The 25031-nt window shown below is 42.5% G+C and overlaps 1 pseudogene; it reads right to left on the reverse strand.

Annotated features, from left to right (window-relative positions):
• Positions 1-215: 215 nt before the first annotated feature.
• Positions 216-884, reverse strand: LOC135270736 (cytochrome c oxidase subunit 2-like; annotated as a pseudogene).
• Between the last annotated feature and the right edge of the window lie 24147 nt (positions 885-25031).

The following is a 25031-nucleotide window of genomic DNA, read 5'->3' on the forward strand; positions in this document are numbered from 1 at the left end:
GATTACTTTTGGTGTAGGGGGTGGATGATAAATGAAATTGGATAATTTTAACTGAATAAGGGAGAATAAAGTTACGATTATTGACAGGATGGCAATGGACCATGTGGGAATATCTAGCTGAGGCATTCACTGCAGAGAGGTGTAGATACCTAAGTCTTTAACTTAAAAGGTTAATGCTGAGTAGCTTTACAGTGATATTATAGTGCAAATGTGGATCAGGTTTTGAAGTATTTTAAGGGGGTTAATTCTAGGACAATAGGTATAACTGTGGTTAGACCCACAAATTTCTGAGTACTGTCCGTAGTGAAGGCCTGGTCGTGTAGCAGTCAAGGTAGTTTGATTTAAGTGTCCGGGGATTGACTGCATCTGTTTTGAGGCCTAATGAGGGAATAGTGCATGCGTGTAGGACGTCTTCAGATGAGATTAATATACGAATGGGGATCTCTTATTGGGAGAATTGTTCGGTTATCAACTTCGAGGAGTCGAAGTTCTCCTGGCTTTAAGTCTGCTGTTGGGACTATATAAGAATTGAAGCCTAATTCTTCATAGTCTGTACATTCATAGCTTCAATATCATTGGTGATCAACTGCTTTGACGGTAAGAGAATGATTGTTAACCTCATATGTTATATACAGAATACGTAGGGATGGAAGGGCAATTAAAATTAAGATAATGGCAGGTAAGATAGCTCAGACAGTCTCAATTTCTTGGGCATCTATGGTGCTAGTATGAGTTAATTTTGTTGTGAGTATTAGGGAAATAATATGCAGGACTAGGGAACTAATTAGGAAAATAATTATAAGAGTGTGGTCATGGAAAGTGAGAAGTTCTTCTCTAAAAGGGGATGTAGCATCTTGAAGGCCTAATTGAACTGGGTGAGCCATTAAGACATAAAGAATTTAACCTATAACTTAATTTTGACAAATTATATAATGATTTTACTAATATGTTATTGAGAAAGTCATAGAGGTTATGGGATTGGCTTGAAACCAGTTTCTGGAGGTTCAAAAACTGTGTTCACACAGAGCTGGAGCCAGCAAGCCCAAGATCAGGGCACCAGGCAGGCCTGCTTCTTAAGGTCCAGTGCAGGCTCTCTCCTTGGCCTGTGGTTGGCCATCTTCTTGCTATGTCCTCACACGTCCAAGGAGTGAGAAAGAGAGAGAACGACGTGGAGAAGAGAAAGCAAGCTCTCCGTGTCTCTCCCTTCTAATAAGGGCACTAATCCCATCACGAGAGCCCCACCCTCATGACCTCACCTAACCCAAATCACCTCCCGAAGACCCTGCATATAAATACCTTCACACTGAGGAATAGGATTGAGAAGACACAGCGCTGACAGAGTCCTGTTTTTCAATTTAATTGGGACATTTAAGTACATATTTCGGTTTCAGAGTAGAAACAGTGGCCTGTCCTGGAATTGAAGCATTGAGCCTTGGCCAGGCTCCTCCCTCAACCTTCGCCCTCAAGGGTCTCTGGAACCTTCCCTCTGGCAGTGTCTCCAGGTTAGTGTTACCAGTAGAAGGTGTCCAGGTTCTTGGCATCTTGAACAAAGAACTGGACAAAACACACAAAGCAAGGAAGGAATGAAGGGATTTATTGAAAAGGAAAGGACACTCTACAGTGTGGGAGCGGGCCTGGGTGTAGGGGATCAAAGACCCTGTTACAGAGTTTTTGTGAGTTTAAACACCCCTAGAGGATTCCATTGATTACTTGGTGTATGCCTTATGTAAATGGAGAGGATGAAGGACAGTTACAAAGTCATTTACAGTGTATGCCCTATGGAGAGGTTATTTCCTATTATAGCTGAAGTGTGAATTGGCCTTATGTTCCCAGCCTTCAGATCCTATTTTCCTGCCTCATACTGCCCCCCTTGACAGATGCAATCCCCATACATCTTTATGGGAGGCAGAGGGACCGATTGTCTTTTTTCTATAACTTCTTCATGCTGGCTTGGGGCATAGTCCCTACCTATTGGAGATCATGGAACTCGCCTTGCTCTATCTAGTGGAGGCAGGGTAGCTTCCTGATAGCCAGGGGTGGTGTCTTCACCTGGAACTGGCTGAAGCCTTTGTTGCATGATCATCTGAAGTGTGATGGTTTCTAGGTGAGAGGAAATGAATTTGGTTAAAAGATTTAATGGGAACTTCAGGGGATGGATACCTATGCTGTCAGAAATGTTTGTTACAGAGATTTGTGGAAGAAAAAACAAAACCTAGTCTGTTCCAGAATCCACGTGTTTCCTTAAAGTTTTAGCACAAATGACTTCATTCTGGTTTGGTTTGGTTTGTTGGGGCCTAGTGCATGAGTTCAGCCCAAAACAATGGCCTTCCAAAATTTTGTTAAAAAAATTCCCCCTTTTTGGTCGGGTTCTTACTGAGTGTGACCAAAATGTAGGGCCTTAGCGCCACTCTCAGTTACCATCATTTTGGGTTTCTTGTCTCAGCGTGTCATTTATAGGTTACAAAGTCCTTGTGGTTGTACATTTCTTTCAGCTCTTGTAATTCCAGTTGAAGAAAGACCATATGACATTCTAGAGATGCTTGTGTACAATCATTTAGCATCTTTGAGAGAATACAGCACACCAGGGAGACTATTATTATGACTATTATCAGGATAATACCAAGAGTTTGGAGTATGCTCCTTACCCAATGTCCCCAGAAACCAAACCTCCTAAAATCAAACAGATCAAAGAATGAGCTAAAGGTTGACTCACTTCACTAAGCAATTTCTTCATCAATCCCCTACCACTGAATTTTTATAATCTGCATTTGAACTGTTTCCCCATGGGCCACAAGCGTCAGCAGCTGATCAGGTACTTTTCTGTTTAGCCAATTCTATTATTTAGCATAACTTTCACAAGAGAATTTAAGGTCTGTTGGGTACAATAGCCTTTAAAGAAGAATTTGCTATAGAGCCTATCATGAGGGATACACTTCTAATCATTGCTTCTTTTACTTTAAATCATTGAAAAAGGACCTAACAAATGTTGCCCTTCTAGAAGAAGTCCAAAACAATGGCCTCCCAGAATTTTTTAAAAATTTTGTCAGAAAAATTTTTGTGTTAAAAAAATTATTTCTCTAGAAGAAGGCTACATTTGTTCTGGCAATCTGTCAATGCTCTCTCTTTTTCTTTTCTTGCCAGGTTAGTACCACTTCTCTTTAACCCATGATGTAGGTTAATAGGAGTGAACCAATGTTTTGTTTTTGACTAATTAAGAAGCAATCCACGTACAATTAAAGTTTCTTACCTACATTGGGCCTTCATTTTTTATCTATCAAAATATAATTATCCATGTATAAGGCTGGCTGCAAACTCCTTCACAAATAAAAGTATACCCCAAAAGTGCACATAGCAGACCCCTTTTCCACTTCTATTGTTTGTAGAGACATAAGCAAGAGACAAATATTCAAAGATAAGAGTTTCATGATAGTAGAAGTCTTAATCTATGAACTTGGGAAAAGCTGTTCACTTCCAGGATGCTATCCTCTTCTTGGGAGAAATTTCCCTGGTTAGTTTTACCTCAGGTTCCAATGGGTGCACAGTACCAAAAATGTTGAGGGACCCTTCTCAGTTATGAGACCATGAATCCAAAGCCCAACGTCCCAAAGATTTGTTATAGTGTGGATGGCAAGGACAGTCTTTCTTCGATGTTCTCAGAAGATCCAAACCATAAAAAGCTTCCTTTTTACCTGGTAAAAAGACACTGTAGCATAATAATCTGCTGTTATAACATCAGTCTTCTTGCTTGGGGAAGCTTTTATACAAGCAGAAAACACGCATTGAAAATAATAATCAAATGAAATCCCTTTATAAAAAGTTTAAATGGCCAACCAGGTAATCAAATGTACCTGAAGCTTTGTTTTCCCAGGAATATGGGATTGAGCATTAGTCATAATCTATTTAAACCATTTCAGCATTAGCTGGTCTAACATGAAAGTATTTTCTTGGTATTTAATTAATTTTTTGTCTTACTTGTGTTAGTAGCTTTATACAAGGAAATTTGGTTATTTTTGTGGTTTATAATAACTTAGCCTAATAACTATAATTGTGATTGGTAGCATATACTTAGACAGTAGAATTTTAGAAATCTCTTACAATTTTGGAATATATGTTCTTATTATTCACAAAAATAAAACCTAAAGAAGATTGAATATCATTTTGGCAATCCCATATACCTAAACACGTCAAATAATCCTGTTTACCTCTTTTCTGGATGTTTTCAGGGGCTCTCCAATCCATCCAGAAAGCCAGGCATTAGGAAAGAACAATTTTGAAACTGAAGTTTGATGTTGGAATTTCAGATTACTGTACATTATTTATTTTTCTAAAATGATGACTCAAATTTTAAAGAAGCAAAAACCTTTTATAACCTTAAAAAAATACATTCTACTGTTTTTACACACCTTGCATGTAAAATTGTTTCTAATCACATCACACTGCCATGTGTGTACCTATGCAACAATCTTGCATGTTCTTCATATGTACCCCCAAACCTAAAATACAATAAAAAAATTCTTTCTAATCATCTTAATTGCATGTTACAGTGGTGACTCTTAGCAATTTTAACTTTAATGTAAAACCTGGTAAGTTATGTTCTGAGAAGGTTTGACTTTCCAGTATAGCTAGGGGTGTGGCTAACTCCACACGTCCCCAGGCCTTACCTAGCTGGAAAGCAGACAAGTTAAACAATTTTCAAAGCCAAAGAAACATCTTACAACCTTAAAGCATATAGCAAACCTAATATTTGAACATAATTTAGACTACATGTTTACATTTTTAAGACAATTGTATTTTGCCAATAATCTTTAAAATTGTCTTTATTTCACAAAGACTGCTAAAGAAATGTGAACTAAAAGGCATTATACTTTCTACTTTTCTGACAAAATATTTCTTTTAAGCTTTTACTATTATTAAATAAATTAATTTAAAACTTTACAGGGGGGATAAACAGTGACTTTTTCTTTATATTTAACCAGTTTGCACAGAGAGAAAGAGGCCAGAGACTGACTGGTAAGAAAGTCTTACCCTTTTGCAGGCATGCCAGGTTTCTGGGTTCTCTCTCTGAGTGGTCCTGGTGACCCTGTTTGACTGTATACAAACAAACACATTGCCACGAATTAAGAATATTCACAGCCAGGCGCAGTGGCTCAAGCCTGTAATCCCAGCACTTTGGGAGGCCGAGGCGGGTGGATCACGAGGTCAAGAGATCGAGACCATCCTGGTCAACATGGTGAAACCCCGTCTCTACTAATACAAAAAATTAGCTGGGCATGGTGGCGCGTGCCTGTAATCCCAGCTACTCGGGAGGCTGAGGCAGGAGAATTGCCTGAACCCAGGAGGCGGAGGTTGCGGTGAGCCGAGATCGCGCCATTGCACTCCAGTCTGGGTAACAAGAACGAAACTCCGTCTCAAAAAAAAAAAAAAAAGTATATTCACAAATAGTTTACAAATTTTGGAGAAACTAGGCAGAGAGAGAGAAATATGACTCAAATTCTATTTGTGAGAGTACACCAAACATGAAGTATCTGGAAGGCTAAAATCCAAAATATTAATTGAAGGAAATAAAACTGGTGTGCTCCATTAATTCCTGTAGGCCTGACAAAAGTAGCTTAGGAATTCCAGAAAAATGGAACAAATCATGACTTGCTAGAAATGCATAGGAACACAAAACTAAATGAAAGTCTTCCACTAGGAACTCAAAAAATCATAGTTTTATACATAGGCATACACAAACAAAGCCAGAAGAGAATAAACAACAAATGAATGAAAACTAGAAGCAAAAACAAATAAGCAGGAAATCGACCCTAAAATTTCCTACTCAATTTACCCTGGAGGCTACAGCATTACGTAGGGCCCCAGAAAACCCACATAATGAATACTTTATTCCTGTTACACAGTTCAATATCCCCAAGTTTATGAATACCATCATACATCCTGTGCCATCAAGAAATCCACTTTAGGCACATGAGCAATAAGTACTCCAGCACTATCCATGCAAAAGTGTCAACATAGCATGAAGCAATGCCAGTGTGTATGTAAACTTTGGCTTTACTCTAAATCCAGCTTCATGCATAACTATATTTAAAAAGAGTTGCCAAACTGCTGATGCATTTTTACAATACTTCTTACTTTAATGAAGACTAAGAGCTTTAACTAAGAAAATGTTGATTAGCCAAATGTTTCCAATTCTTTATGAGGTTTTAAAGAATATTTTATTATTTAAACTTGTTCCACATCATCTTTCTCCCTTCCTTGATGATTCCTTAACATTGTTTCATAAATAACCTTTCCAAATCTGTTATTTAAAGTAACTTTTATGTTACTGGATGGCAAGTTAAAAAAAAAAAAAAGAAAAGAATAAAGTGACTTTTAGATAGCTTCTGAATTCAAGAAAATTATTATTTTTTTCACTAATAACCCTTTCTGGCACATTTTGTATACAGAATTATGTCTTAACTAGAATTTTATCCTTAATAACCCAAAACTTCAGTGAAACCCTAAAAAGCAAAAAATTCTGAACTATTAGATACAGGCATTTATAGATAAGAACAATTCCGGCCCGGCATGGTGGCTCACACCTGTAATCCCAGCACTTTGGGAGGCTGCGGCAACTGTATCACAAGGTCAGGAGTTCGAGAGCAGCCTGGCCAACATGGTAAAACCCCGTCTCTACTAAAAATACAAAATTTAGCCATGTGTGGTGGTGGGCACCTGTAGTTCCAGCCACTTGGAGACTCCAGCAACTTGGGAAACTGAGGCAGGAGAATTGCTTGAACCCAGGAGGTGGGGGCTGCAGTGAGCTGAGACTGTACCAATGCACTCCAGCCTGGGAGACAGAGTGAAACTCCATTTCAAAAAAAATAAAAAGAACAATTCCACAATGTTATAAACATATTTCTACATATTGCAAACTTTTCTTAATTGGAAATGACCTAGATAGTAAATGAGTGTTAAAAATAACTTTAAGATTTTAATTTACACAAAAATTTTACCTAAAACATTTATCCTGCTCACCATACTTAATTTTTACTTTTAATGAGAGATACATGAAACATCAATTAACATATGTGAAAGGAACATTGGTTTGGTCCAGAAAGGTGAGACAACTCAAATTGAGGAGAGGTTTTGGGGCCTTTCAGATAATAAACAGTTGCATTCTTTTGAATTTCTGATTAGCCTTCCCAAAGGAAGTGACCAGATATGCATTTATCTCAGTGAAACTTTGAATAGAATGGGAGGCAGGCTCACCTAAGCAGCTCCCAGCTTAAATTAACACTGCCATTTCAAAATATCTAGCAAAGACAAACACAAAATTCAGACAAAATGTATGCTGACAATTCTGAAGGCATTTCTATTTTTATTCCACCAATAATTTTAAAGCTAACTTGCTTAGTAAAGTTACACTTTTAAGTCACGTGAACTTGAAAATTCCTCAGATTTAACCAAAATTCTGGGTAAAGAATTTCAGTATCCATGGTAGTTTGATTTTTTTTCTTTTTATGTCACTTAATTTTCTTTTTTTTTTTAGTTGTGCTTTAGGTTCTGGGGTACATGTGCAGATCATACAGGACTGTTGCATAGGTACATACATGGCAAGGTGGTTTGCTGCCTCCATTTCCCCGTTACATATATCTGGCATTTCTCCCCATGTTGTCTCTCCCCAGCCTCCTCACTCCCCACTGTCCCTCCCCTAGACCCCGCAACAGACCCCAGTGTATGATGCTCCCCTCCCCGTGTCCATGTGTTCTCATTGGTCAACACCCACCTATGAGTGAGAACATGCAGTGTTTGATTTTCTGTTGTTGTATCAGTTTGCTGAGAATGATGGTTTCCAGATATATCCATGTCCCTACAAAGGACACAAACTCACATTTTTTATGGCTGCATAGTATTCCACAGTGTACATGTGCCACATTTTCCTTGTCCAGTCTATCATTGATGGGCATTTGGGTTGGTTCCAGGTCTTTGCTATTGTAAACAGTGCCACAATGAACATATGTGTGCATGTGTTTTTATGATAGAATGATTTGTAATCCTTTGGGTATACACCCACTAATGGGATTGTTAGGTCAAATGGAATTTCAATTTCTAGGTCTTTGAGGAATCACCACACTGTCTTGCACAATGGTTGAACTAATTTACACTTGCCATTCCAACTGGTATGAGACGGTATCTCAATGTGGTTTTGATTTGCATTTCTCTAATGACCAGTGATGATGAGCATTTTTTCATATGTTTGTTGGCCTCATATATGTCTTCTTTTGAAAAATGTCTGTTCATATCCTTCACCAACTTTTGAATGGGTTTGTTTTTTTCTTGTAAATCTGTTTTAGTTCTTTGTAGATTCTGGATATTAGCCCTTTGTCAGATGGGTAGATTGCAAAAATTTTTTCCCATTCTGTTGGTTGCTGGTTCACTCTAATAATTGTTTCTTTTGCTATACAGAGCTCTGGAGTTTAATGAGATCCCACTTGTCTATTTTGGCTTTTGTTGCCAGTGCTTTTGGTGTTATAGTCATGAAGTCCTTGCCTATGCCTATGTCCTGAATGCTTTTGCCTAGGTTTTCTTCTAGGGTTTTTATGGTGTTAGGTCTTATGTTTAAGTCTTTAATCCATCTGGAGCTAATTTTAGTGTAAGGTGTCCAGAAGGCATCCAGTTTCTGCTTTCTGCACATGGCTAGCCAGTTTTCCCAACACCATTTATTAAACAGGAAATCCTTTCCCCATTGCTTGTTTTTGTCAGGTTTGTCAAAGATCAGATGGTTGTAGACGTGTGGTGTTGCCTCTGAGGCCTCTGTTCTGTTCCCTTGGTCTCTATCTCTGTTTTTGTACCAGTACCATGCTGTTTTGACTACTGTAGCCTTGAAGTATAGTTTGAAGTCAGGTAGCATGATGCCTCCAGCTTTGTTCTTTTTGCTTAGGATTGTCTTAGGCTATGCAGGCTCTCTTTTGATTCCATATAAAGTTTAAGGTGGTTTTTTCCAGTTCTGTGAAGAAGGTCATTGGTAGCTTGATGGGGATAGTGTTGAATCTATAAATTACTTTAGGCAGTATGGCTATTTTCACAATATTGATTCTTCCTAACCATGAGAATGGAATGTTTTTCCATCTGTTGTGTCCTCTCTTACTTCCTTGAGCAGTGGTTTGTAGTTCTCCTTGAAGAGGTCCTTCACATACTTTGTTAATTGTATTCCTAGGTATTTTATTCTCTTTGTAGCAACTGTGAATGAGAGTTCGCTTTTGATCTGGCTCTCTGTTAGTCTGTCATTGGTGTATAGGAATGTTTGTGATTTTTGCACACTGATTTTTTAACCTGAGACTTTGCTGAAGTTGCTTATCAGTTTAAGGAGATTTTGTGCTAAGACAATGGGGTCTTGTAAATATACAATTATGTTGTCTGCAAATAGAGACAGTTTGACTCCCTCCTTTCCTAATCAAATACACTTTATTTCTTTTTCTTGCCTGATTGCTCTGGCTAGAACTTCCAATACTATATTGAATAGGGGTGGTGAGAGAGGGCATCCTTGTCTAGTGCCAGATTTCAAAGGGAATGCTTCCAGTTTTTGACCATTCAGTATGATATTGGCTGTTGGTTTGTCATAAATAGCTTTTATTATTTTGAGATATGTTCCATCAATATCTAGTTTATTGAGGGTTTTTAGCATAAAGGGCTGTTGAATTTTGTCAAAGCCCTTCTCCTGTATCTATTGAGATAATCATGTGGTTTTTGTCTTTGGTTCTGTTTATGTGGTGGATTTTATTTATTTATTTATTTATTTATTTATTTATTTATTTATTGCATTTTAGATTTTGGGGTACATGTGAAGAACATGCAAGATTGTTGCATAGGTACACACATGGCAGTGTGATTTGTTGCCTTCCTCCCCATCACCTATATCTGGCATTTCTCCCTATGCTATCTCTCCCCAGCTCCCCACCCCACACTATCTCTCCCCATTTCCCCCCGACAGACCCCAGTGTGTGATGCTCCCCTCCTTGTGTCCATGTGTTCTCATTGTTCAACACCCGCCTATGAGTGAGAACATGCGGTATTTGATTTTCTGTTCTTGTGTCAGTTTGCTGAGAATGATAGTTTCCAGATTCATCCATGTCCCTATGAAGGACACGAACTCATCATTTTTGATGGCTGCATAATATTCCATGGTGTATATATGCCACATTTTCCCTGTCCAGTCTATCATCGATGGGCATTTGGGTTGGTTCCAGGTCTTTGCTATTGTAAACTGTGCTGCAATGAACATTCGTGTGCATGTGTCCTTATAGTAGAATGATTTATAATCCTTTGGATATATACCCAGTAATGGGATTGCTGGGTCAAATGGAATTTCTATTTCTAGGTCCTTGAGGAATTGCCACACTGTCTTCCACAATGGTTGAACTAATTTACACTCCCACCAACAGTGTTAAAGTGTTCCTATTTCTCCACATCCTCTCCAGCATCTGTTGTCTCCAGATTTTTTAATGATTGTCATTCTAACTGGCGTGAGATGGTATCTCAATGTAGTTTTGATTTGCATTTCTCTAATGACCAGTGATGATGAGCATTTTTTCATATATTTGTTGGCCTCATGTATGTCTTCTTTTGTAAAGTGTCTGTTCATATCCTTCACCCACTTTTGAATGGGCTTGTTTGTTTTTTTCTTGTAAATCTGTTTTAGTTCTTTGTAAATTCTGGATGTCAGCCCTTTGTCAGATGGGTAGGCTGCAAAAATTTTTTCCCATTCAGTTGGTTGCCAATTCACTGTAATGACTGTTTCTTTTGCTGTGCAGAAGCTGTGGAGTTTGATTAGGTCCCATTTGTCTATTTTGGCTTTTGTTGCCAATGCTTTTGGTGTTTTGGTCATGAAGTCCTTGCCTACACCTATGTCCTGAATGGTTTTGCCTCAATTTTCTTCTAGGGTTTTTATGGTGTTAGGTCTTATGTTTAAGTCTTTAATCCATCTGGAGTTAATTTTAGTGTAAGGTGTCAGGAAGGGGTCCAGTTCCTGCTTTCTGCACATGGCTAGCCAGTTTTCCCAACACCATTTATATATATAGACTTGTATGTGTTGAACCAGCCTTGCATCCCCAGGATGAAACCTACTTGATTGTGATGGATAAGCATTTTGATGTACTGTTGCAATTGTTTTGCCAGTATTTTATTGAAGATTTTTGCATCTATGTTCATCATGGATATTGGCCTGAAGTTTTCTTTTTTTGGTGAGTCTCTGCAGGGTTTTGGTATCTGGATGATGTTGGTCTCATAAAATGATTTTGGAAGGATTCCCTCCTTTTGTATTTTTTGGAATAGTTTCAGAAGAAGTGGTATCAGCTCCTCTTTGTACATCTGGTAGAATTCAACCATGAACTTATCTGGACCTGGGCATTTTTTGGGTGGTAGGCTAATAATTGCTACATCAACTTCAGCCTTTGTTATTGGTCTCTTCAGGATTTCAACTTCTTCCTGGCAGGGTTTTGACTTCTTCCTGGTTTAGGCTTGGGAGGATGCAAGTGTTCAGGAATTTATCTGTTTCTTCCAGGTTTACTAGTTTATGTGCATAGAGTTGTTTGTAGTAACCTCCGATGGTAGTTTGTATTTCTGTGGAATCAGTGGTGATATCCCCTTTATCGTTTTTTATTGCATGTATTCGATTGTTCTGTCTTTTCCTTTTTGTTATTCTGGCTAGCAGTCCATCTATTTTGTTGATCTTTTCAAAAAACCAGCTCCTGGATTTATTGATTTTTGAAGGGTTTTTTGTGTCTCTATCTCCTTCAGTTCTGCTCAGATCTTAGTTATTTCTTGTCTTCTGCTAGCTTTTGAGTTTTCTTGATCTTGCTCCTCTAGCTCTTTCAATTGTGACGATAGGGTGTCAATTTTAGATCTTTCCTTGCTTCTCATGTGGGCATTTATTGCTATAAATTTCCCTCTAGACACTGCTTTAATGTATCCCAGAGATTCTGGGACGTTGTGTCTTTGTTCTCATTGGTTTTGAAGAACATCTTTATTTCTGCCTTCATTTCATTGTTTATCTAGTTGACATTCAGGAGCCAGTTGTTCAGTTTCCATGAAGTTGTGTAGTTCTGAGTGAGTTCTCAATCCTGAGTTCTAATTTCATTGCACTGTGATCTGCGAGACTGTTTGTTATGATTTCCATTCTTTTGCATTTGCTGAGGTGTGGTTTACTTCCAATTATGTGGTCAATTTTAGAGTAGGTTCAATGTGGTGCTGAGAAGAATGTATATTCTGTGGATTTGGTGTGGAAAGTTCTGTAGATGTCTATTAGGTTTGCTTGGTCCAGATTTGAGTTCACATCTTGGATATCCTTGCTAATTTTCTGTCTCATTGATCTGTCTAATATTGACAGTGGAGTGTTAAAGTCTCTCAGTATTATTGTGTGGGAGTCTAAGTCTCTTTGTAGGTCGTTATGAACGTGATTTATGTATCTGGGTACTCTTGCATGAGGTGTGTGTATATTTAGAATAGTTAGCTCTTCTTGTTGCATTGATCCTTTTACCATTATGTAATGCCCTTTTCTCTTTTGATCTTTGTTGGCTTAAAGTCCATTTTATCAGAGACTAGGATTACAACTCTTGCCCTTTTTTTGCTCTCCATTTGCTTGGTAAATCTTCCTCCATCCCTTTATTTTATTCTGTGTGTGTCCTTGCACATGAGATGGTTTTCCTGAATACAGCACGACAATGAGTCTTGATTTTTTATCCAATTTGCCAGTTTGTGTCTTTTGATTCAGGCATTCAGCCCATTTACATTTAAGGTTAATATTGTTATGTGTGAATTTGATCCTACCATTATGATGCTAGCTGGTTGTTTTGCCTGTTGGTTGATGCAGTTTCTTCATTGTGTCAATAGTCTTTACCATTTGGTACATTTTTGCAGTGGCTGGTACTGGTTGTTCCTTTTCCATGTTTAGTGCTTCTTTCAGAAGCTCTCGTAAGGCAGGTCTGCTGGTGACGAAATCTCTCAGCAATTGCTTCTCCATAAAGGATTTTATTTCTCCTTCGCTTATGAAGCTTAGTTTGGCTGGATATGAAATTCTAGGTTGAAAGTTCTTTTCTTTAAGGATGTTGAATATTGGTCCACTGTCTCTTCTGGCTTATAGGGCTTCTGCCAAGAGATCTACTGTGAGTCTGATGGGCTTCCCTTTGTGGGTAACCTGAACTTTCTCTCTGGCTACGCTTAGCATTTTTTCCTTCATTTCAACTCTAATAAATCTAACAATTATGTGCCTTGGGGTTGCTCTTCTTGAGGAATATCTTTGTCATGTTCTCTGTAATTCCTGGACTTGAATGTTGGCCTGCCTTGCTAGGTTGGGGAAGTTCTCCTGGATAGTATCCTAAAGAGTGTTTTCCAGCTTAAATTCATTCTTCCTGTCACATTCAGGTACACCTATCAAACATAGATTAAGTCTTTTCACATAATCCCAAATTTCTTGGAGGCTTTGTTCATTTCTTTTCACTCCTTTTTCTCTAATCTTGTCTTCTTGCTTTATTTCATTGAGTTGATCTTCAGTCTCTGATATCCTTTCTTCTGCTTGGTTGATTTGGCTATTGAAACTTGTGTATGCTTTGTGAAGTTCTCGTGCTGTGTTTTTCAGCTCCATCAAGTTGTTTATGTTCTTCTCTAAGCTGGTTATTCTAGTAGGCATGTAGTGTAACGTTTTTTCAAGTTTCTTAGTTTCTTTGCACTGGGTTAGAACATGTTCTTTTTAGCTCAGAGAAGTTTGTTATTATCCACCTTCTGAAGCCTGCTTCTGTCAATTCATCAGACTCATTCTCCATCCAGCTTTGTTCCCTTGCTGGTGAGGAGTTGTGATCCCTTGGAGGAGGAGAGGCGTTCTGGTTTTTGGTGTTTTCATCCTTTTTGCTCTGGTTTCTTCCCATCTTCATGGATTTATCTACCTGTGGTCTTGGTAGTTGGGGACTTTCAGATGCAGTCTCTGAGTGGATGTCCTTTTTGTTGATGTTGAAGGTATTTCTTCCTGTTTATTAGTTTTTCTTCTAATAATCAGGCCCCTCTGCTGCAGGACTCCTGGAAGTCCACTCCAGACCCTGCTTGCCTGGGAATCACCCATGGGGGCTGCAGAACAGTAAAGGTTGCTGCCAGTTTCTTCTGTTATCTTCATCCCAGAAGGGTGCCTGCCAGATGTCAGCCAGAGCTGTCCTTTATGGGTTGCCTCTTTGGATATACAGGGGTCAGGGAGCTGCTTGAGGAGATAGTCTGTCCCTTATCAGAGCTCAAGTGCTGTGCTGGGAGCTCTGTTGTTCTATTCAGGTCTGCTAGGCAGGTACGTTTAAGTCTGCTGCAGTGGAACTCATAACCACCTCTTTTCCCAGGTTCTCTGGCCTCAGAAGGTGGGGCTTCACTGGTAAGTTCCTGACATGCTGTTGCCTTTTTTCAGAGATGCCCTGCCCAGCAAGAAGGTAGCCTAGTCACAGTCTGCCAGCAGAGTCGTTGCTGAGCTGCCACTGGCTCTGCCCAGCTGCTGTGTAAATTTCCTTGCAGTTTTGTTTACAGAGGTACAGTTAGAACTGCCTCAGTAATGGCGGTCTGCCTCAGTAATAGTGGACTTCCTTGGTAATGGCAGACTCCCTTGGTAATGGCAGAATGCCTTGGTAGTGGTGGACTGCCTCAGTAATGGTGGATGCCCTTCCTTATACAGAGCTGAACTGTCCCAGGTCCAGCTGCGCTTGCTGCAAAACTCTCACTCCAGAGCATTTCAGATTGCTGGTCTTTGTGGGGGTGAGACCTGCTGAGCCAGATCACCTGGCTCCCTGCTTTCAGCCCCCTCTTTTTCAGTTGAATGGGTGGCTCTGTCTCCCAGGTGTTCCAGGTGCCAGTTGAAATGGCCACCCGGATTTGTGTGAGTTTTTGTGTGGAAACCCATGGTGCCAGCTGAAACAGCTGTGCTGGAAGCTCATGGCACTTTTTGGTCCAGGAATCTCCTAGTCTGTGGACCATAAAAACTGTAGGAGAAGCGCAGTATCTAAACCAGAGTGCTAGAGTGGATGGAAAAGCCCCCAATGGCCTCCATTGGGTAGGGAGGGGGTGTCTCTGGGGATTACACTTCCTGGGTGAGGCAGTGCCCTACCCTGCCTTTACTCGCCTTTCTTGGGCTACATCCACTGTGCAAACAGTCCCATTGAGATACACCTGGTACCTCGTTTGGAAATGTGGTAATCCCTCATCCTCTGCATTGCTCTCGCTGGGAGCTGCACTCCAGAGCTGTTCCTGTTTGGCCGCCTTGGATCCCTTTCTCAGGCAGTTTGATTTTTAAAGGCCAAACCTCCCCAGACTCTAAAGGGCACTGGGCCAAACCATCCCAAAGGAGGGTGTCACGTGTTAGCCAGGCTCCTGCTTAGCACTGCAGCATAGAAGCCTGGATACACGCAATGCCATTCCACTTTCCATTCAACAGTAAACTCCAGATTCCAAACAATGTTGGGGCCAAACAGCATTGCAACTGTGAGAAAAATTCTAAGGAGGGTTAAAAGTAGGCCTCAGAACTCTGTGGAGAGTGTACTCTTTGGAGTGTGTGGGGTCCAATCTTAGAGTTCCCAACGTCTCTGGCCATAGGTGGGTGCCACACACAGGTTTTTTCCTCCAAAGCCTACTGTGAACTTGATAAGAATCACCATGAACTATAATGAGAACTGGATGCCAGGTGGGCCTTTTTGTTCCTTAGCCAGTTGAGTATGATAAGTAAAGAATTTAGGCTGGGTGTGGTGGCTCACGCCTGTAATCCCAGCACTTTGGGAGGCAGGTGGATCACACGATCAGGAGATAGAGACCATCCGGGCCAACACAATGAAACCTTGTCTCTACTAAAACTACAAAAATTAGCTGGGCATGGTGGCGGAAGGAGGAGGAGGTTGCAGTGACTGAGATCTCACCACAGCACTCCAGCCTGGAGACAGTGACACTCTGTCTCAAAAAAAAAAAAAAAAAAAAAAGAATTTAGCATAAGTAAAGAAGGTTTATGTCCCGTGAAACATGTGAGTTTGCTCTGAGCTGCACTGTATGCAGGGCTCAGGGACCACATTTGAAAAAGATTTTTTTAAAAAAATAATTTCTCCCACTTCAGGGCAGGGCAATTATTCCCATTCATTCTTAGGCCTTCAGGCAGTACTAGGGAGTGAACCCAGCCAATTGCTTGCCATTTCCAAGGAGCTACTAGGAAACAGCTGCTGAAAGACTGAAAAAGAAAGAGGGAGAAAAAGTGAAAAAGCCCCTGCTTCCTTAAGCAAATCAGGAGCTGTCAGTCAGGCATCTCCACATGGAAACTGTAAGGTCTGTTCTCGCTGAGTTTAAAGTGAAGAAACTGAGGCCAGCACAAGAAGATCTGATGCGAAGGAATTTATTCAGGCTCCTGGACGAGGTTCTGCGGTCCGACAGGAGGGGCCGGAGAAGTCGCATGGACTCCTCTCAGATGGGGTTTTATAGGGAGTTAAATGGCTCAACTGGTTGTGGGAGAGCAGGACTGCTATTGGGTAAGTTACAAGCCTTTACCTAGGACTTGGCTTGGCTTGTTGTTGGTTGGAATTACTCGGCTGCTATTGGTTGTTAGGACTTGGCTGCTATTGGTTGTTAAGACTCGGCTGTTATTGGTTGTTAAGACTCGGCTGCTATTGGTTATTAAGACTTGGCTGCTATTGGTTGTTAAGATGCTAGGGTTACTACACCTTGTTTGCATACTGGGCTCTTTTAAGGGAAGGTCAGGCTGTGTGAGCATGGGAGAAGGGAAAAAGCCTGAGCATGTCTGAGCTTGCCTGAGCTTGTCCGGGCTTGTCTGAGCTTTTGAAAAGGTGAGGGGGGTGTCTGTGTCCGTGCTCCTGGCGAGGTAACTGGCCTTACAGAAACCCCTTCATTTTGGCCAGAAACCTGCAGTTGCTTCCATGTTTACCCGCTGCCCACCAAGGGCACCAAGTTGGAAAGGAAAAGAGAGTGAGAGAGAGCAAGCGAGCCTCTGTATGGAGCAGAAAGGAAAGGGAGAAAAATGAATCCCAAATTTTGGGCTTACTTCTTCCTCCTGGCTGGCTCACCAAAATATATGTTATTGGTAGAAGGTGTCCAGGTTCTTGGAGTCTTGAAGATAGAATTGGACAAAACACACAAAGCCAGGAAGGAATAAAGGGTTTTATTGAAGATGAAGGTACCCTCCACAGTGCAGGAGCGGGCCTGACCATAGGGGCTCAAAGGCTCCATTACAGAGTTTGTTTGAGTTTCAGTACTTCCTAGAGGATTCTATTGGTGACTGGTGTACACCGCATGTACATGGAGAGGATGAAAGAAAGTTACAAAGTCGTTTTCAGTGTATGCCCTATGGAGCGGATATTTCCTGTTATAGCTGAAGTGTGAATTGGCCTTGTATTCTGTGCCTCCAGACCCTTCTTTCCTGCCTGGTTAAGACAGCTCTGTTATTGCAGCTAGGCAGGGACTTCCTGCCCAGCCCTCACTAAGGTGTAAATGCTGCAGCTTCCTTCCCACCTCACAGATGAGCAAAGGCAGGCTCAGAAACATTGAGAGACATGCCTGAATCCAGTAAAGTTTTTGCAACACAATAGCTTAAACATTAAAAGTATCCATTTAAAACAATTACCATGTTTTATGTCAACAATAAGGGGGATTTGCATAAAGGAGACAGATGTTCCTTGTACTAGTTTTCTGGTTGTAATTTTTGTTAGCTTTTTGACATGATCTCCAAATTAAAGTTTACCAAAAAAGTGATCATGTTTTAACTCCCACTAAAGTCAGCCCTTGGGTTCCATGATTTTCATGTGTTATCTGCCATTCTCCTATGGCCTGCATGTGTCTATCAATCCACTCTAAAAATGGGGAAACTGAGGCTCAGTGTAGGTGGGCACCCTGCCACAGGTCCTGATGGAACTGGTTAGGCGTCTGCACCCAGGTGCCTGTGTATCCCAAGCCCATATTCTTTCCATCCCCTCGAGTGGCCTCTATAGTCAGTCCTCAAAGATCTGTCCTTTAGGGTTTAAACAAATTGTTCACAATTTGGGACTTTGTTGTCCTGTGTCCCGAGTTGGAAACCTCTTCCTGTCTAGTACTTTCCACCCTTCAGAAGTCAGCTCAGCCTCTCTCTTCAGAAACAAGACCTGAAGTCTTTGTAATCCAGCAAAGAGATGGAGGAGGTGGGGAAGGGGGAGGGGTGGGCAAAGGGGAGAGCTCAGTGGCTTCACTGATGACAAAGAGGCAGCTGGAGGCTCCCTGAAGAGACCAAAGCCCAGGACCGAAGGCTGGAAACCTTCTAGAAGCAGAAACAGAACCAGAGCCAACAATAGAGGAGTAGCAATTAAAACTCCAGGGGCCTGGGCTCAAGGGGCGGTGCCTCCCAGTGTCTTGTGCCTGCTTGGGGAGGTCCTGCCTGGGGAGGTGACTAAGCACAGCCTAGGGGCAGGGCTACAGTGACCTGTGGGGCAAAACCCAGAGCAGAGGTGGGGCCACACAGCACCACTTTCCCACCCAGCTGGGAGCTGGCAGACCCCTCCAGGCACCACGCTTCCTGCAGGGCAATGCAGGCACCAAGAGAAGAACCCCAGCGGTGGACACATCTCACTCATTTTAAAGCTCTGAACAGAAGTGGTTGTTTAATCTCCTGTTGAGGTTGGATTATCTCTGCTTCTGCTAATAAAAGCTGTCGTTTATGGAGCACTTATACCAGCCACCTTTTATCGAAGGGAATGTGATGTTCCTCATGTTGAGGGTGAGGCTCGGCTCAAATCAAGTGGTTAACAGGAACAGAAGCCATTGCTTACATACAAATCTCCTTGATGCCAAATCTCATGCTTCTGGCTACTGCTGGCGTCAGTCTCCACGTGTGCTGCAGCCTACGTGGCCAGGCATCCAGCCCTCCCATGGATCGAGTCCTCATCCTAATCTATCCCTTAAGGGCTGTGCATGCATCTGGCCACTCCCGTTCTCTTGAAAGGCCTTGCTGGTTGACACATTCCCCTGGTTTCTCATGTTTTGGTGGCTCCTCTCCCCTCCTCACCCTCTGGGTGCTGGATGCCCAGGGCTCCCTCCGGGCCTTCCTTCCATCCCAGCCCTCACTCCCTGCCTTGGTGCTCTGGCTTACTTGGACCCATAGCTCTTCAGATCCCCTCCCCCAGCCTCCCTCTCCAGCCTGGACTCAAGACTGGAATCCGCCAGGACATCTTGTGACATCTCAGACCTCTTTTGCAGGCTGGAGTGCAGTGGCATGATCTCGGCTCACTGCAACCTCTGCTTCCCAGAGGTTGTATCTGTATTTTTAGTAGAGACGAGGTTTCACCACATTGGCCCGGCTGGTCTTGAACTCCTGGCCTCAAGTGATCCACCTGCCTTGGCCTCCCAAAGTGCTGGGATTACAGGCGTGAGCCACCACACCCAGCCTCTGACCTCCTATAATATCTCAGACCTCATGTGCCCAAGCCAGAAGTCTCCACTTTATTGCTATGCCAGTCTTTCCCCCTGCAGTTAACAGCATCAATCTTTACTCAGATGCCCACACTCCATATCTAAGACATACCCTTAATTTCTACTTTTTCTTCACCTGATTCTTCCAGCCAGGGAACCAGAAAGCTGTTGGGCCTCTGTCTTCCAAACATACCCTAACTCTGTCCACCTCTCCCACGGCTTCTTCACCACCTAGTCAGGCTCCAGCCTTGCAGCCAGGACCCCTTGCCTCAGTTTCCCACCTGGACCCTTTGTCACCTATAAGCCCTTCTCTATGGGGCACTGTCATGTGGCTCTGTGAAATGCGCTCCCTTGTCCTCCCCTCCCATGGTTTCCACCCTCTGAGAAACAACCAGACCCTCACCTTTGCCACAGGACCCTGCCGAGTCTGCACAGCCATATCCTGCCTCATCTCCCAGGGTGCTCTCTGCTGCTGCTTCTGTGGCCTTCCTGGAAACTTTAAAATATGTCTCAAACTGGGATGCCTGGAGGAGCATCATCAGCATCCCCTGGGACCTTGCTAGAAATGCAAATTCTCGGATCTCATCCCAGACCTGCTGCCTCAGAAATTCTGGGGATGTGCCTGGCAATGCGCATTTGACAGTGTTAAATGGACTCAATTATTTCCCCCAAAATTCATATGCTGAAGTCCTAAGCCCAGTGTGACAGTGTTGGAGATAGACCTTTAAAAAGGTAATTATGGTTAAATGATGTCATTAGGATGGATCCTAATCTGGTAGCACTGGTGTCCTTATAAAAAAGTGGAGGACACAGACACATATAGAGGGAAGGCCACATGAGGACAGGGAGAAAATGGCCATCTGCAAGCCAAGGAGTGAGGCTTCAGGAGAAACCCCCCTGCTTATACCTTGATCTTGGACTTCCAGCCTCCAGGACCAGGAGAAAGTGCATTCCTGTTGTTTCGGCCACCCTGTCTGTGTCTTTTTCACAGTGGCCTGAGCAGGCTAAGACGAGGTAGATCTGGGAAGCTCCGCCCTAACACGCCAAGCTGGCTCCCACCTGGGCATCTTCACTGGAGCTTTGCCTCTGCTGGACGCACCGGTCCCCCTCTCCTATGGCTGGCTCCTCTGCAGAGAGGCCTGCACTGGGATGTCATCTCCTTGGAAGGCCTTTCCCTGATGTCTCAGGACAGTGGCCCTGCTACAGCCCTGCTCAGTCCCCCACCTCCCCTGCTCTCCAAGGATGGTCCTGTGTTCCCTCTGGTAGATAGTCTATCACTATGGGTCCTCTTGCTTCTTTGCGGCTATGTGTTTGCCCGGTGTATCCTGCACACTATGACATGAGATCCTTAAAAGCAGGATTATCATTTCTTGTTCAACATTTAATTTCCAGCACCAAAGATAGTTCCTTCAATAGACAGTAAGAGCTTGATAGTTGGTGAATGGACAGGAAATCCCCCTCTTGATATCACAGAGATGGAAAAGGTCAGGGAGGCCTGGGAGGACATTTTGAATGGCTTCTAGCCTTGGACACCCAGATGCCACACACACTTTCAAGGACCCAACCTACAAGGCAGGATCCGGCAGTAGATGTGCAGCTGGACTCCCAGGATCCAGATCTGGGCACAGCGCCGACCAGTCTCGTGAGCTCAGGTACATGACCTTGACTCTCTAATAACAGGAAATGTTTCTGTTGCTGTTATCATGATGACGATGATTGAAGCACAGAAAGAAAAGCCAGGTGCTGTGAATTCTTGTTTCTCTGAGTGTTTGAGCACGTAAGGATCAGAGGAGGACTGTGGAAGGAACCACTTCTTTGATAAAAATTCTGTTGCCCTTCCTCTGAAAGCCACTCCAGACCCCACGAGTCCTGACTGCAGAGCACAGGGGCAGCATCCACACTGCACCTGTGTGGCCCTCCTTGGGCGTGCAGACCACCTGCCAGAGCCCTAACTTGCAGCACTGAGTCCCAGGGCCACAGAGACTGGGAGCTGCTTCTGCATGCAAGGACGGGCCTAGCGTTCATGAGCCTGGGTAAGCATCTCTGCTCTCAGGTCTTCCACTTCTGCAGAAAGGATTCAGCCATGCAACCTTGACAGGAAAATCATGACTTCCAAATTACAACTGAGAATTCCTTCCCTTTCTAGAGGTTGATGTCTCTCCAAATCTCTCGAGGTTCCTTCATTGAATACCTTGCCTAACTCAGCAGCCTGCAGGATGAGGAGCACCATGAGAAGCTGAGGTCTCACTCCCACAGGTGGGCTCCAGAAGCACAGAGCAGGGCAGGAGCAGACTGGGTGATGAACGGCACAGGGTCCTGCTGGGGTCAGGGGTTTCCTTTTGGGCTGGCAGCAGAGGTGGCTATCCCAATACTAGCTCATTTCTTGTTGTGGCACCTACTTCCCCGTTCTGGAGAACTCAAGGTGAGAATAAACATGTAGTGAGAATATGTGAATGACTGATTTTTTTATTTCCGTGAACTTTTTGGCTCCAGGCTGCTTATTGACTGCTTTATATTGCTATCATCTTTAGTATTTCTGGCTGGATTTTGTCATTTTAAAATATGAGATAATAAACCATTACAATTGATTTTAGTTTTGGTTAAATTTGGAGTGATATGGTCCTATCAGTGAGGATTAAATTTATAATGTAGGTTGGCATAAAACTCAGCCAACTGCTATTTCTGGGAGAGTAACATAAAGTATTTCTCCCCTTAGTAAGAGACTTCTATGGCTAAGACATCACCTACATACTCTTGTTCATGTCACACCTGACTGTCCCCTGAAAATACATTTTCTTAGCTAAATATGGTCTCCTGGATGGACCGCTGTAGGCTCATTGATAGATGCATGGACGGATGGACAGACAGATGGATGGATGGATGGATGGATGGATGGATGGATGGATGGATGTAGAGGCTCATTGTTGGATGCATGGATGGATGGATGGATGAATAGATGGATGGATGGATGGATGGATGGATGGATGGATGTAGAGGCTCATTGTTGGATGCATGGATGGATGGATAGATGGATAGATGGATGGATGTAGAGGTTCATTGTTGGATGCATGGATGCATGGATGGATGGATGGATGAATAGATGGATGGATGGATGGATGGATGTAGAGGCTCATTGTTGGATGCATGGATGCATGCATGGATGGATGGATGAATAGATGGATGGATGGATGGATGGATGGATGGATGGATGTAGAGGCTCATTGTTGGATGCATGGATAGATGGATGGATGGATGGACGGATGGATGTAGAGGCTCATTGTTGGATGCATGGATGCATGGATGGATGGATGATGGATGGAGACTTTAAAGGATAATGTTGCTTGGAGGATAAATTCACACATGAGCTGCAGAAGTCAAATAAGATTCAAAGTGTTCTGAGTTCTTGTGAAGTGAGACTTTTCCCACTAAAAGTGCACTTGAAGGATGAACAGAATTTGCAGAGCAACAGTTTGTACTCTGGATGCCTTATGTATAATGGGGCAAAAGGAAACAATGCCTGTTCCCAACAGGACAGAGTTCCAGTGAAAAGACATTCTATTTTCTATTCAAAGACATGTTTTAAAGCTTCAAATGGGTAAATCCACATTGCATATGTCTGGATGGTTTCTGATATCATAAGTTTATGTCTGCAAGAAGCTAGTATCGGCTGACAGAGGAAGCAGTGTCTGCAAGACATCCTTGCAGAAAGGGGTGTCTTATGACCTAGGGCTCTTCTTTTGAGTTTCAGAGAAAAAATAAATTATCTCCCCTAAGCCTTGCTGAATATTATGTCTTTTTAAGATTTTTTAGTCTGAAAGCTTAGTATTAGTAACTACTATGTGGCAGAAATTCTGCTAAACACTGTCCCTGAAATGTGAGTACAATGAATTATTCCCATTTTACAGATGAGGAGAGGAAAGTTTAAGGAAGACTCCAATGTAGATCTATTTCCAAAACTTGTGCTCTTAACAGCAAGCTCTACAGAAGGTATCACTTTTTCCTGCCTTAATTGTGGCAGCGCCAGTTATTTATACTAACCCTAACACTCACAGCAATTAAAAAACCCTGATGAAATATGTGTGAATCCTCTTAGAAGCAGGGAAGAGCTAGTCATTAGTGAAGAATTGCTAAACCTGAAGAGCAGTCTGAAGGCATTTCCCACACAGGGATTTGAGCATTTGTTTTGGAAGGTCTCATGGAACACAGGTACAGACATCAAAGTCCAAGACTCACACCAGGTAAAAAGTCCAACAGATTTCCCGCAGTGCGCCAGGACCTCAGGGTGTGGCCCCGAGGTTGGGGGTGAACCAGAAGAGGGCCAGGCCTTCAGGAAGTATAATCCCTCTCAAAATAAAAAATGCAAAACCAAATTTAAAACTCAGCGGAGAGGTCTAACAGATTAGACACAGCTAAAGACAGAATTTATGATCTGGTGAGAAAGAGAATGTAGAGACATGATCTCTATATGTTTCATTTGCAAACGAGAGAGAGGGAGGGAGAGAGAAAGAGAAAAGAGATTGGGATCAGTAAAAAGAACTCGCATACATCTACTCAGAGTCCCAGCGGGAAAGGAGAGGAAATGAAGCTGAACGAATATTTAAAGAGGTAATGGCTGAGACATTTCCTGAGCCACTGAAAGGCATTGTTGTAGTCTGCTCGGGCTGCCATAACAAATTATCACAAGCTTGGTGGCTTAAAACAACAGAAATGTCTTATCTTACATTTCTGGGGGCTGAAGTCCACATTCAAGGGGACAGCAGGGCTGCACTCCTCTGAAGGTTCTAGGGAAGGACCCATCCAGGCCTCTTCCAGCTTCTGATGGCTCCCGGCAGTTCCTTTTCTTACTGTTTCCTTCTCAGATCTGAGTCTTTCCTCCCACATTTAACTCTAATCACCAAGAAGAAACCAGGACATGCCTTCAACACTTTGCTTAGGAATCGTCTTAGCTGAAAGTCTGTGGTCATCAATGACAAGCTTTACTTTTCATAAAAGGTTGAGGGCTCACTGAAAGATGATCTCATCTTAACTAATTACAGCTGCAAAGACCCTGTTTTCAAATAAGGTCATGAACTCTGAAGTTCCAAGCAGACATGTATTTTGGTGGGGGAACACCATTCTACCCAGCGTAGACCTGAATCCACCCATTTCGGAGGCCCAGTGCATCCCTAGAAGGAAAATTAAGGAAGTCCACACGTAGACAAATCTCAGTGCAACTGCACAAGGCCAGAGATAAAGTGTCTCAGAAGCCGGCTGTAAGAGAAAGAGGTCAGAAGTCATCAAATGAAGTGTGAAGTTTTTGCAGACATGCCAAGCATGATTGAAAATGCCCAATTATAACATGTACCAAGTTTTTGACTGCTTGAGGTGAAAAAAAATGCTCTGGGGTTCAGAGAGCAGAAAGGAGGGTGGTTGTGACCCTGTGAATCCCTGAACAAATTGGAAGCCCTTTGTCAACTAATTTGTAAAGTACAGAGTTGGGCAAAATCGTCTCACATTACCTAAAGCTCAAAGCCCTGTCATCACTCCTAGCACGACTTTACTCGTGCCAGGCGCGATAAGGATGAGGAGTGGGGCGTGCTATTCCCTCCCACTTGACAAGAGAA

Source organism: Aotus nancymaae, unplaced genomic scaffold, assembly GCF_030222135.1.
Source record: "Aotus nancymaae isolate 86718 unplaced genomic scaffold, 86718_ANA_hifiasm-v0.15.2.pri h1tg000065l, whole genome shotgun sequence".
Classification (NCBI taxonomy): domain Eukaryota; kingdom Metazoa; phylum Chordata; class Mammalia; order Primates; family Aotidae; genus Aotus; species Aotus nancymaae.